This window comes from Cherax quadricarinatus, chromosome 9 (genome assembly GCF_038502225.1).
Source record: "Cherax quadricarinatus isolate ZL_2023a chromosome 9, ASM3850222v1, whole genome shotgun sequence".
Lineage (NCBI taxonomy): Eukaryota > Metazoa > Arthropoda > Malacostraca > Decapoda > Parastacidae > Cherax > Cherax quadricarinatus.
Genome location: NC_091300.1, coordinates 63,386,004 through 63,400,986, shown reverse-complemented (window position 1 = coordinate 63,400,986; position 14,983 = coordinate 63,386,004).

The window sequence follows — 14,983 nt, the reverse complement described above, 5'->3', positions numbered from 1 at the left end:
GGGAAATCTTGTGTCACAAACCAATTGGAGTTCTATGACATGGTGACAGAAGTAAGACAAGAGAGAGAGGGGTGGGTGGATTGCATTTTCTTGGACTGCAAGAAGGCGTTTGACACAGTTCCACACAAGAGATTAGTGCAAAAACTGGAGGACCAAGCAGGGATAACAGGAATACTTGTCGTGGCGAGGTGTCAGAGTGGGCACCTGTGACAAACGGGGTCCCACAGGGGCCAGTCCTAGGACCAGTGCTGTTTCTGGTATTTGTGAACGACATGACGGAAGGAATAGACTCCGAGGTGTCTCTGTTTGCAGATGACGTGAAGTTGATGAGAATTCATTCGATCGAAGCCCAGGCAGAACTACAAAGGGATCTGGACAGGCTGCAGACCTGGTCCAACAATTGGCTCCTGGAGTTCAACCCCACCAAGTGCAAAGTCATGAAGATTGGGGAAGAGCAAAGAAGACCGCAGACGGAGTACAGTCTAGGGGGCCAGAGACTACAAACCTCACTCATGGAAAAAGATCTTGGGGTGAGTATAACACCAGGCACATCTCCTGAAGCGCACATCAACCAAATAACGGCTGCAGCATATGGGCGCCTAGCAAACCTCAGAACAGCATTCCGACATCTTAATAAGGAATCGTTCAGGACCCTGTACACTGTGTACGTTAGGCCCATATTGGAGTATGCGGCACCAGTTTGGAACCCACACCTAGCCAAGCACGTAAAGAAACTAGAGAAAGTGCAAAGGTTTGCAACCAGACTAGTCGCAGAGCTAAGAGGTATGTCCTACGAGGAGAGGTTAAGGGAAATCAACCTGACGACACTGGAGGACAGGAGAGATAGGGCGGACATGATGACGACATACAAAATACTGAGAGGAATTGACAAGGTGGACAAAGACAGGATGTTCCAGAGATGGGACACAGTAACAAGGGGACACAGTTGGAAGTTGAAAACACAGATGAATCACAGGGATGTTAGGAAGTATTTCTTCAGCCACAGAGTAGTCAGGAAGTGGAACAGTTTGGGAAGCGATGTAGTGGAGGCAGGATTCATACATAGCTTTAAGCAGAGGTATGATAAAGCTCACTGTTCAGGGAGAGTGACCTAGTAGCGACCAGTGAAAAGGTGGGGCCAGGAGCTTGGACTCGGCCACTGCAACCTCAATTAGGTGAGTACAACTAGGTGAGTACAACTAGGTGAGTACACACACACACATACACACACACACACACACACACACACACACACACACACATACACACACACACACACACACCTACACACAAACACACACACGCACACACACACACACACACACACACACACACACACACACACACACACACACACACACACACACACACACACACACACACACACACACACACAATCACACAGGGAGGCAACAACGAGTCATGGTACGTGATGAGGTATCACAGTGGGCACCTGTGACGAGCGGGGTCCCACAGGGGTTGGTCCTAGGACCAGTTTCATTTTTGGTATATGTGAATGACATGATGGAAGGGATAGACTCAGAAGTGTCCGTGTTCGCAGATGATGTGAAGTTAATAAGGAGAATTAAATCAGATGAGGATCAAGCAGGACTTCAAAGAGACCTGGACAGGCTGGACACCTGGTCCAGCAACTGGCTTCTCGAATTTAACCCCGCCAAATGCAAAGTCATGAAGATCGGGGAAGGGCAAAGAAGACCGCAGATGGAGTATAGGCTAGGTGGCCAAAGACTGCAAACGTCACTCAAGGAGAAAGATCTTGGGGTGAGTATAACACCGAACACGTCTCTGGAAGCACACGTCAACTAGATAACTGCTGCAGCATATGGGCGTCTGGCAAACCTGAGAATAGCGTTCCGACACCTTAGTAAGGAATCGCTCAAGACACTGTACACCGTGTACGTCAGGCCCATACTGGAGTATGCAGCACCTGTTTGTAACCAACACCGGGTCAAGCACATCAAGGAACTAGAGAAAGTGCAAAAGTTTCCAACAAGGCTAGTTCCAGAGCTAAGGGGAATGTCTTATGAAGAAAGGTTAAGAGAAATCGGCCTGACAACACTGGAGGACAGGATGGTCAGGGGAGACATGATAACGACATACAAAATACTGCATGGAATAGACAAGGTGGACAGAGACAGGATGTTCCAGAGAGAGGACACAGAAACAAGGGGGTCACACATGGAAGTTGAAGACTCAGATGAGTCACAGGGATGTTAGGAAGTATTTCTTCAGTCACAAAGTAGTCAGGAAGTGGAATAGTCTAGCAAGTGATGTAGTGGAGGCAGGAATCGTACATAGCTTTAAGACGAGGTATGATAACGCTCATGGAGCAGGGAGACAGAGGACATAGTAGCGTTTAGTGAAGAGGAGGGGCCAGGAGCTGTGAATCGACACCTGCAACCACAACTAGGTGAGTACACACTGGAGTTCTATGACAAGGTAACAACAGTAAGACAAGAGAGAGAGAGGGGTGAGTAGATTGCATTTTCTTAGACTGTAAGAAGGCTTTTGACACAGTTCCACACAAGAGATTAGTGTAAAAGCTGGAGGACCAGGCAGGTATAACAAGGAAGTCACTGCAATAGATCAGGGAATACCTATCGGGAAGACATGAGCGAGTCATGGTATGTGACGAAGTGTCAGAGTGGGCGCCTGTGAAGCGCGGAGTTCCAGTGTCTACATAACTGGTTACAAAGGCTGCAGTCTCTGCTATTTGAGGCAGCCTGGAATACATCTAGAAGTAAGGATATCACAACACAGTAGTCGAATGCGATTTTCAAGCACATGAGAGTTTGTAATAACCCGGAAAATTGGCTGGAAGCGAGAGTCATCTTCCCTTGCTTCTCTTGGCTTGAAAGGAATATTGTAGAATTGGCAATTATTAAGCATGATAAGCATTCATTATACAATATCAGTGGCGGGGTGTTCAAATTAGATGCGTTTTTTGTTGAGGCAATTGAACACGGCCAAAAATTGAGCTCTCATGCGAATGCATTAGACTGTCTTAAATGTAGTGCCACATCGAGGAATTTAGGCATATTTTTCCTGCCTTTTTCGGAAAGTTGAACCAAAGTTTGCTTCAGAATCCTGTGGGATGAATAACTGTGGCAGTCTTCCTTGTAATTACAGATGCCTCCTATTTTAATGAGCCCCGTTTCTTTCTATAACTTGTACATGAGTGTATACAATAGTGACAAGAGGAAAAATTAGACACATGTGCAACATCAATGGCTTTATCAGTACACATTCGAGGACATAATTCGAAGACAGAAGAGCTATATACAAAAGATAAGGTAATCAGTCCCTTAGTCTTGGAGATGGTGTGAAGAGCACCGTAGTCATGAAGATTCTGAAGCACAGACAAGAAGGCTGGCGCTTATATACTGGCGACAGGTAGGAAGGGACTGGTAGCAGACGAGGGCATAGTCACTGGTAGGCAGAATTCCCCAGTAGAAGTAGGTCATACGCGAGGCACGGGTTGAACTAGGCACTATTGTTTAACATGTTGAAAAGGAGACTTTTGAATGTTAGAGTAAGAGAAAGAATAAGATGAAGTAAAGGAGAATGATGTCAGTAGTGAAAGGGCGGTGAGAGTGATTAAATCAAAGCAAAACAAAGTAAGTAAGATACATGAGACCTGAGTGAGGGGAAATGAGGAAGATGACGACGCTTGGGTAGTAATTTTAGTTAGGAGTTTAATGGGTGCGTGAGGGAAGAGGGATAATTAATGGAATAAAGTAACCTAAAAAGGATGATAAAGAAGAACAAGCTGGCATTTGAAAGAAAAATAAACTAGAGGTAAGTATATCTTAAGTAGTATGGGAAAAGCGATTCACATTATTGCTAAGAACAGGTGGAGAGGTCGTCAGTATAACTGGACAAACAGGAAGGAAGTGGCTGTGTTAGGAAACAGGAAAGTGTATATTACAGACTATTCTGGAGAAATACCCTGACTTTGCTAGCTGTAAATAAAGCATTGCCACATGTGTGCGTGTGTGCGTGCGCGTGTGTGTGTTTGTGTGTGTGTGTGTGTGTACTCACCTATTTGTACTCACCTATTTGTGGTTGCAGGGGTCGAGTCACAGCTCCTGGCCCCGCCTCTTCGCTGATTGCTACTAGGTCCTCTCTCTCCCTGCCCCATGAGCTCTATCATACCTCGCCTTAAAACTATGTATGGTTCCTGCCTCCACCACATCACTTTCTAGGCTATTCCATGGCCTGACTACTCTATGTGTGTGTGTGTGTGTGTGTGTGTGTGTGTGTGTGTGTGTGTGTGTGAGTGTGTGTGAGTGTGTGTGTGTGTGTGTGTGTGTGTGTGTGTGTGTGTGTGTGTGTGTGTGTGTGTGTGCGTGTGTGTGCGTGTGTGTGTGCGTGTGTGTGTGAGTGTGTGTGTGTGTGTGTGTTTGTGTGTGTGTGTGTGTGTGTGTGTGTGTGTGTGTGTGTGTGTATGTGTGTGTGTGTGTGTGTGTGTACTCACCTAGTTGTACTCACCTAGTTGAGGTTGCGGGGGTCGAGTCCGAGCTCCTGGCCCCGCCTCTTCACTGATCGCTACTAGGTCACTCTCCCTGAGCCGTGAGCTATATCGTACCTCTGCTTAAAGCTATGTATGGATCCTGCCTCCACTACATCGCTTCCCAAACTATTCCACTTACTGACTACTCTGTGGCTGAAGAAATACTTACTAACATCCCTGTGATTCATCTGTGTCTTCAGCTTCCAACTGTGTCCCCTTGTTACTGTGTCCAATCTCTGGAACATCCTGTCTTTGTCCACCTTGTCAATTCCTCTCAGTATTTTGTATGTCGTTATCATGTCCCCCCTATCTCTCCTGTCCTCCAGTGTCGTCAGGTTGATTTCCCTTAACCTCTCCTCGTAGGACATACCTCTTAGCTCTGGGACTAGTCTTGTTGCAAACCTTTGCACTTTCTCTAGTTTCTTTACGTGCTTGGCTAGGTGTGGGTTCCAAACTGGTGCCGCGTACTCTAATATGAGCCTAACGTACACGGTGTACAGGGTCCTGAATGATTCCTTATGTGTGTGTGTACTCACCTAGTTGAGGTTGCGGGGGTCGAGTCCGAGCTCCTGGCCCCGATGTGTGTGTGTGTGTGTGTGTGTGTGTGTGTGTGTGTGTGTGTGTGTGTGTGTGTGTGTGTGTGTGTGTGTGTGCGTGTGTGTGTGTGTGACTCAACAATCAATATTTGCCATGATTGTAGCCATGTATAAACGTAAGTAACCATTCTTACAGAATTCATTACATTTGTAACTTGTGAATTCATTACCTTGTACCTAGTTCAGCTATCAAAACTTTGGGGGCCCAGTCCCTGGACCCATTACGTACCTCTGTAATCTGTAAATACCTTTGTAACTTGTCATGATTGTGACTAGACCTACCTGGAGTTCATTGCCTTTGTAAATTGTGAGTTCATTACCTCTGTAACTTGCTCAGCTATCAAAACTTTGGAGTCCAGTCCCTGGACCAATTATGTACCTCTGTAATCTTTTGACTACCGCCCACAGGATGGGTATGGGGTGCATAATAAACATATTAAACTAAAACTTTCCTGACGGGTTCTTAGTCATATGATGACCAGCTACTGCAGCTTTGGTCATCTGACCGAGGTCTTCCACCATTTTAAAAATGAAGGCTATAAAGGATTTGGAGAGAATCATGTACACTTTTAAGTGACTCTTAATGAAGGAATCGAAGCTCCTGTGTTCTGTACTTATTTTTTAGATTAAGGCATTGTGTGAAATGTCCTGTGTATTAACACGCAGAAAACACGTTCTTTAGTTCATTAGATTTTCCTTGTTACAGCGACCGCATCATGGTTACAGTGTCATGTTTGATCGTTGTCGGAACACTCTTCGTCCAGGTGGCTACTACAATACCCTCGTCAGCCGCAGTCAAAGCCATCGACATCTTTTTCTTCTACTCCTTGTTCCGCCTGCTCTTCACCTTCCTCAATCACTCCATCTTGATGTTGCTTCAACGCTCTGTGATGCGCAAGATTGCCGGACCAGCGTATAACAGGATTCCCTACCAGGAGAGACCTGGGAAAAATGTGTTGACAATGCAGGCTGCAGGTCATAACATCCCCAAAGTCGCAGTCTACGAACCACCAAGAAGAGACTTCTTACCGCCCTCGTGGTCGCTGAAATATGTAGAGCCAGTGGCAGGCGCCATACCCTCAGTGGCAATACCCACCAAGGCATGGAGTGGCCAGCAACATACACCAGTCATCGCCTCAACATACACCTATGATCGTACCTTCAATGTCACCTGCATAGCAATCGGGTATCTTATGGATATTGCCTGCTACATAGGCTTTGTATTTTGGGTAATGCGAGGCCAGGAGTCAGTGTCTGCAGCTTTCAAAATGTGTGGAAAAGAAGCCCAGGTGTAGTGATGTATCATATGTATTACGGTCCTTTCTGTGTTGCTTTCCTATTTTCTGTACTGAATCAGATGTATTTTGTAATAATGTTGGTAGAATTACCGACAATACGTTAGATACAAGCACAGAGGTGCAACGTTCCGCTCTCCAGGAGGTTCGTCAAGGTATTGTAACGGCTTAACAGAGCTCCTGGAGAGCGAAACGTTGCCGCAGTAAAATATCACATTAGTTCTACCTGTGTCCTTTAACCTAACAATATAATTTTAAAAGACCGTTTTCATCTCTGAACAATTTATTTGTTCACAGTAATTACTTAAGTGGGAAAAACTTTTCCTGGAGAAACATCGAGACAGTATCAAAGAAGATGTCGAATGTATTTATGATTATTATGATTATTATGATTATTATGATTATTATGATTATTATGATTATTATGATTATTATGATTATTATGATTATTATGATTATTATGATTATTATGATTATAATGATTATTATGATTATTATGATTATTATGATTATTATGATTATTATGATTATAATGATTATTATGATTATTATGATTATTATGATTATTATGATTATTATGATTATAATAAAGTTGGTAGAATTACCGACAATATGTAAAGTAAAAGGACACAAGTGCAACTAATGTGACATTTATTGTGGCAACGTTTCGCTCTCCAGGAGCTTTATCAAGCCAGTAATTACCTAATGGCTTGATAAAGCTCCTGGAGAGCGAAACGTTGCCACAATAAATGTCACATTAGTTGCACTTGTGTCCTTTTACTTTACCTATTATGATTATTATGATTATTATGATTATTATGATTATAATGATTATTATGATTATTATGATTATTATGATTATTATGATTATTATGATTATTATGATTATTATGATTATTATGATTATTATGATTATTATGATTATTTATGGTTGTGATCCATCCACCATAACTGCCAGTCAACCACTTCATTATAACTTTAAGAATAAACTGGTGCGGGTGAGTCATACTCAACACTGGTGTGGGTGAGTCATACTCAACACTGGTGTGGGTGAGTCATACTCAACACTGGTGTGTGACAGCCATACTCAACACTGGTGTGGGTGAGCCATACTCAACACTGGTGTGTGACAGCCATACTCAACACTGGTGTGGGTGAGCCATACTCAACACTGGTGTGTGACAGCCATAATCAACACTGGTGTGGGTGAGTCATACTCAACACTGGTGTGGGTGAGTCATACTCAACACTGGTGTGGGACAGCCATACTCAACACTGGTGTGGGACAGTCATACTCAACACTGGTGTGGAACAGCCGTACTCAACACTGGTGTGGAACAGCCATACTCAACAATGGTGTGGGTGAGCCACTCAACACTGGTGTGGGACAGCCATACTCAACACTGGTGTGGGACAGCCATAACCAACACTGGTGTGGGACAGCCATACTCAACACTGGTGTGGGACAGTCATACTCAACACTGGTGTGGAACAGCCGTACTCAACACTGGTGTGGAACAGCCATACTCAACAATGGTGTGGGTGAGCCACTCAGCACTGGTGTGGGACAGCCATACTCAACACTGGTGTGGGTGAGCCATACTCAACACTGTTGTGGGACAGCCATACTCAACACTGGTGTGGGATAGCCATTATTAACACTGGTGTGGGTGAGCCATACTCAACACTGGTGTGGGACAGCCATAATCAACACTGGTGTGGGTGAGCCATACTCAACACTGGTGTGGGTGAGTCATACTCAACACTGGTGTGGGTGAGTCATACTCAACACTGATGTGGGTGAGCCATACTCGACACTGGTGTGGGACAGCCATACTCAACACTGGTGTGGGTCAGCCATACTTAACACTGGTGTGGGTGAGCCATACTCAACAATGGTGTGGGTGAGTCATACTCAATACTGGTGTGGGTGAGCCATACTCAATACTGGTGTCGGTGAGCCATACTCAATACTGGTGTGGGACAGCCATTCTCAACACTGGTGTGGGTGAGTCGTACTCAACACTGGTGTGGGTGAGCCATAATCAACACTGGTGTGGGACAGCCATACTCAACACTGGTGTGGGTGAGCCATACTCAACACTGGTGTGGGTGAGCCATACTCAACACTGGTGTGGAAGAGCCATACTCAACACTGGTGTGGGTGAGCCATACTCGACACTGGTGTGGGACAGTCATACTCAACACTGGTGTGGGACAGCCATACTCAACACTGGTGTGGGACAGACATACTCAACACTGGTGTGGGACAGCCATACTCAACACTGTTGTGGGACAGACATACTCAACACTGGTGTGGGACAGCCATACTCAACACTGGTGTGGGACAGACAGACTCAACACTGGTGTGGTGCAGCCATACTCAACACTGTTGTGGGACAGACATACTCAACACTGGTGTGGGACAGACATACTCAACACTGGTGTGGGACAGACAGACTCAACACTGGTGTGGGACAGCAGTACTCAACACTGTTGTGGTACAGCCATACTCAACACTGTTGTGGGACAGACATACTCAACACTGGTGTGGGACAGACAGACTCAACACCGGTGTGGGACAGACATACTCAACACTGGTGTGGGACAGACATACTCAACACTGGTGTGGGGCAGCCATACTCAACACTGTTGTGGTACAGCCATACTCAACACTGTTGTGGGACAGACATACTCAACACTGGTGTTGGACAGACATATTCAACGCTGGTGTGGGACAGACTCAACACTGGTGTGGAACAGCCATACTCAACACTGTTGTGGGACAGACATACTCAACACTGGTGTGGGACAGACAGACTCAACACTGGTGTGGTGCAGCCATACTCAACACTGTTGTGGGACAGACATACTCAACACTGGTGTGGGACAGACATACTCAACACTGGTGTGGGACAGACAGACTCAACACTGGTGTGGGACAGCAGTACTCAACACTGTTGTGGTACAGCCATACTCAACACTGTTGTGGGACAGACATACTCAACACTGGTGTGGGACAGACAGACTCAACACCGGTGTGGGACAGACATACTCAACACTGGTGTGGGACAGACATACTCAACACTGGTGTGGGGCAGCCATACTCAACACTGTTGTGGTACAGCCATACTCAACACTGTTGTGGGACAGACATACTCAACACTGGTGTTGGACAGACATATTCAACGCTGGTGTGGGACAGACTCAACACTGGTTTGGAACAGCCATACTCAACACTGTTGTGGGACAGACATACTCAACACTGGTGTGGGACAGACATACTCAACACTGGTGTGGGACAGACATACTCAACACTGGTGTGGGACAGATATACTCAACACTAGTGTGGGACAGCCATACTCAACACTGTTGTGGTACAGCCATACTCAAAACTGGTGTGGGACAGCCATACTCAACACTGGTGTGGGACAGCCATGCTCAACACTGGTGTGGGACAGCCATACTCAACACTGGTGTGGGACAGACATACTCAACACTGGTGTGGGACAACCATACTCAACACTGTTGTGGGACAGTCACACTCAACACTGGTGTGGGACAGACATACCCAACACTGGTGTGGGACAGACAGACTCAACACTGGTGTGGGACAGCCGTACTCAACACTGTTGTGGTACAGCCATACTCAACGCTGTTGTGGGACAGACATATTCAACACTGGTGTGGGACAGACAGACTCAACACTGGTGTGGGACAGACATACTCAACACTGGTGTGGGACAGACAGACTCAACACTGGTGTGGGACAGCCATACTCAACACTGTTGTGGGACAGACATACTCAACACAGGTGTGGGACAGACATGTTCAACACTGGTGTGGGACAGACTGACTCAACACTGGTGTGGAACAGCCATACTCAACACTGTTGTGGGACAGCCATACTCAACACTGTTGTGGGACAGACATACTCAACACTGGTGTTCGACAGACATATTCAACGCTGGTGTGGGACAGACTCAACACTGGTGTGGAACAGCCATACTCAACACTGGTGTGGGACAGACATACTCAACACTGGTGTGGGACAGACATACTCAACACTGGTGTGGGACAGACATACTCAACACTGGTGTGGGACAGCCATACTCAACACTGTTGTGGGACAGACATACTCAACACTGGTGTTGGACAGACATATTCAACGCTGGTGTGGGACAGACTCAACACTGGTGTGGAACAGCCATACTCATCACTGGTGTGGGACAGACATACTCAACACTGGTGTGGGACAGACATACTCAACACTGGTGTGGGACAGACATACTCAACACTGGTGTGGGACAGCCATACTCAACACTGTTGTGGGACAGACATACTCAACACTGGTGTGGGACAGCCATACTCAACACTGGTGTGGGACAGCCATTATTAACACTGGTGTGGGTGAGCCATACTTAACACTGGTGTGAGACAGCCATACTCAACACTGTTGTGGTACAGCCATACTCAACACTGGTGTGGGACAGCCATACTCAACACTGGTGTGGGACAGACATACTCAACACTGGTGTGGGACAGCCATACTCAACACTGGTGTGGGACAGCCATACTCAACACTGGTGTGGGACAGCCATACTCAACACTGGTGTGGGACAGACATACTCAACACTGTTGTGGGACAGACATACTCAACACTGGTGTGGGACAGACATACTCAACACTGGTGTGGGACAGACATACTCAACACTGTTGTGGTACAGCCATACTCAACGCTGTTGTGGGACAGACATATTCAACACTGGTGTGGGACAGACTCAACACTGGTGTGGGACAGACATACTCAACACTGGTGTGGGACAGACAGACTCAACACTGGTGTGGGACAGCCATACTCAACACTGTTGTGGTACAGCCATACTCAACACTATTGTGGGACAGACATACTCAACACTGGTGTGGGACAGACATGTTCAACACTGGTGTGGGACAGACTGACTCAACACTGGTGTGGAACAGCCATACTCAACACTGTTGTGGGACAGACATACTCAACACTGTTGTGGGACAGACATATTCAACACTGGTGTGGGACAGACATACTCAACACAGGTGTGGGACAGACATACTTAACACTGGTGTGGGACAGACATACTCAACACAGGTGTGGGACAGACATACTTAACACTGGTGTGGGACAGACATACTGAACACTGGTGTGGGACAGACATACTCAACACTGTTGTGGTGCAGCCATACTCAACACTGTTGTGGGACAGACATACTCAACACAGGAGTGGGACAGACATACTTAACACTGGTGTGGGACAGACATACTCAACACTGGTGTGGGACAGACATACTCAACACTGTTGTGGTGCAGCCATACTCAACACTGTTGTGGGACAGACATACTCAACACTGGTGTGGGACAGACATACTCAACACTGGTGTGGGACAGACAGACTCAACACTGGTGTGGGACAGCAGTACTCAACACTGTTGTGGTACAGCCATACTCAACACTGTTGTGGGACAGACATACTCAACACTGGTGTGGGACAGACAGACTCAACACTGGTGTGGGACAGACATACTCAACACTGGTGTGGGACAGACATACTCAACACTGGTGTGGGGCAGCCATACTCAACACTGTTGTGGTACAGCCATACTCAACACTGTTGTGGGACAGACATACTCAACACTGGTGTTGGACAGACATATTCAACGCTGGTGTGGGACAGACTCAACACTGGTGTGGAACAGCCATACTCAACACTGTTGTGGGACAGACATACTCAACACTGGTGTGGGACAGACATACTCAACACTGGTGTGGGACAGACATACTCAACACTGGTGTGGGACAGATATACTCAACACTAGTGTGGGACAGCCATACTCAACACTGTTGTGGTACAGCCATACTCAAAACTGGTGTGGGACAGCCATACTCAACACTGGTGTGGGACAGCCATGCTCAACACTGGTGTGGGACAGCCATACTCAACACTGGTGTGGGACAGACATACTCAACACTGGTGTGGGACAACCATACTCAACACTGTTGTGGGACAGTCATACTCAACACTGGTGTGGGACAGACATACCCAACACTGGTGTGGGACAGACAGACTCAACACTGGTGTGGGACAGCCGTACTCAACACTGTTGTGGTACAGCCATACTCAACGCTGTTGTGGGACAGACATATTCAACACTGGTGTGGGACAGACAGACTCAACACTGGTGTGGGACAGACATACTCAACACTGGTGTGGGACAGACAGACTCAACACTGGTGTGGGACAGCTATACTCAACACTGTTGTGGTACAGCCATACTCAACACTGTTGTGGGACAGACATACTCAACACTGGTGTGGGACAGACATACTCAACACTGGTGTGGGACAGACAGACTCAACACTGGTGTGCGACAGCAGTACTCAACACTGTTGTGGTACAGCCATACTCAACACTGTTCTGGGACAGACATACTCAACACTGGTGTGGGACAGACAGACTCAACACTGGTGTGGGACAGACATACTCAACACTGGTGTGGGACAGACATACTCAACACTGGTGTGGGACAGCCATACTCAACACTGTTGTGGGAGAGACATACTCAACACTGTTGTGGGACAGCCATACTCAACACTGGTGTGGGACAGCCATGCTCAACACTGGAGTGGGTGACCCATACTTAACACTGGTGTGAGACAGCCATACTCAACACTGTTGTGGTACAGCCATACTCAACACTGGTGTGGGACAGCCATACTCAACACTGTTGTGGGACAGTCATACTCAACACTGTTGTGGGACAGTCATACTCAACACTGGTGTGGGACAGACAGACTCAACACTGGTGTGGGACAGCCGTACTCAACACTGTTGTGGTACAGCCATACTCAACGCTGTTGTGGGACAGACATATTCAACACTGGTGTGGGACAGCCATACTCAACACTGGTGTGGGACAGCCATACTCAACACTGGTGTGGGACAGACAAACTAAACATTGTTGTGGTACAGCCATACTCAACACTGTTGTGGGACAGACATACTCAACACTGGTGTGGGACAGACATACTCAACACTGGTGTGGGACAGACATACTCAACACTGTTGTGGTACAGCCATACTCAACGCTGTTGTGGGACAGATATATTCAACACTGGTGTGGGACAGACTCAACACTGGTGTGGGACAGACATACTCAACACTGGTGTGGGACAGACAGACTCAACACTGGTGTGGGACAGCCATACTCAACACTGTTGTGGTACAGCCATACTCAACACTATTGTGGGACAGACATACTCAACACTGGTGTGGGACAGACATGTTCAACACTGGTGTGGGACAGACTGACTCAACACTGGTGTGGAACAGCCATACTCAACACTGTTGTGGGACAGACATACTGAACACTGTTGTGGGACAGACATATTCAACACTGGTGTGGGACAGACATACTCAACACTGGTGTGGGAGAGCCATACTCAACACTGTTGTGGGACAGACATACTCAACACAGGTGTGGGACAGACATACTTAACACTGGTGTGGGACAGACATACTGAACACTGGTGTGGGACAGACATACTCAACACTGTTGTGGTGCAGCCATACTGAACACTGTTTTGGGACAGACATACTCAACACTGGTGTGGGACAGACATACTCAACACTGGTGTGGGACAGACAGACTCAACACTGAAGTGGGACAGCAGTACTCAACACTGTTGTGGTACAGCCATACTCAACACTGTTGTGGGACAGACATACTCAACACTGGTGTGGGACAGACAGACTCAACACTGGTGTGGGACAGACATACTCAACACTGGTGTGGGACAGACATACTCAACACTGGTGTGGGGCAGCCATACTCAAAAATGTTGTGGTACAGCCATACTCAACACTGTTGTGGGACAGACATACTCAACACTGGTGTTGGACAGACATATTCAACGCTGGTGTGGGACAGACTCAACACTGGTGTGGAACAGCCATACTCAACACTGTTGTGGGACAGACATACTCAACACTGGTGTGGGACAGCCATACTCAACACTGTTGTGGTACAGCCATACTCAAAACTGGTGTGGGACAGCCATACTCAACACTGGTGTGGGACAGCCATGCTCAACACTGGTGTGGGACAGCCGTACTCAACACTGGTGTGGGACAGACATACTCAACACTGGTGTGGGACAACCATACTCAACACTGTTGTGGGACAGTCATACTCAACACTGGTGTGGGACAGACATACTCAACACTGGTGTGGGACAGACAGACTCAACACTGGTGTGGGACAGCCGTACTCAACACTGTTGTGGTACACCCATACTCAACGCTGTTGTGGGAGAGACATATTCAACACTGGTGTGGGACAGACAGACTCAACACTGGTGTGGGACAGATATACTCAACACTGGTGTGGGACAGACAGACTCAACACTGGTGTGGGACAGCTATACTCAACACTGTTGTGGTACAGCCATACTCAACACTGTTGTGGGACAGACATACTCAACACTGGTGTGGGACAGACATACTCAACACTGGTGTGGGACA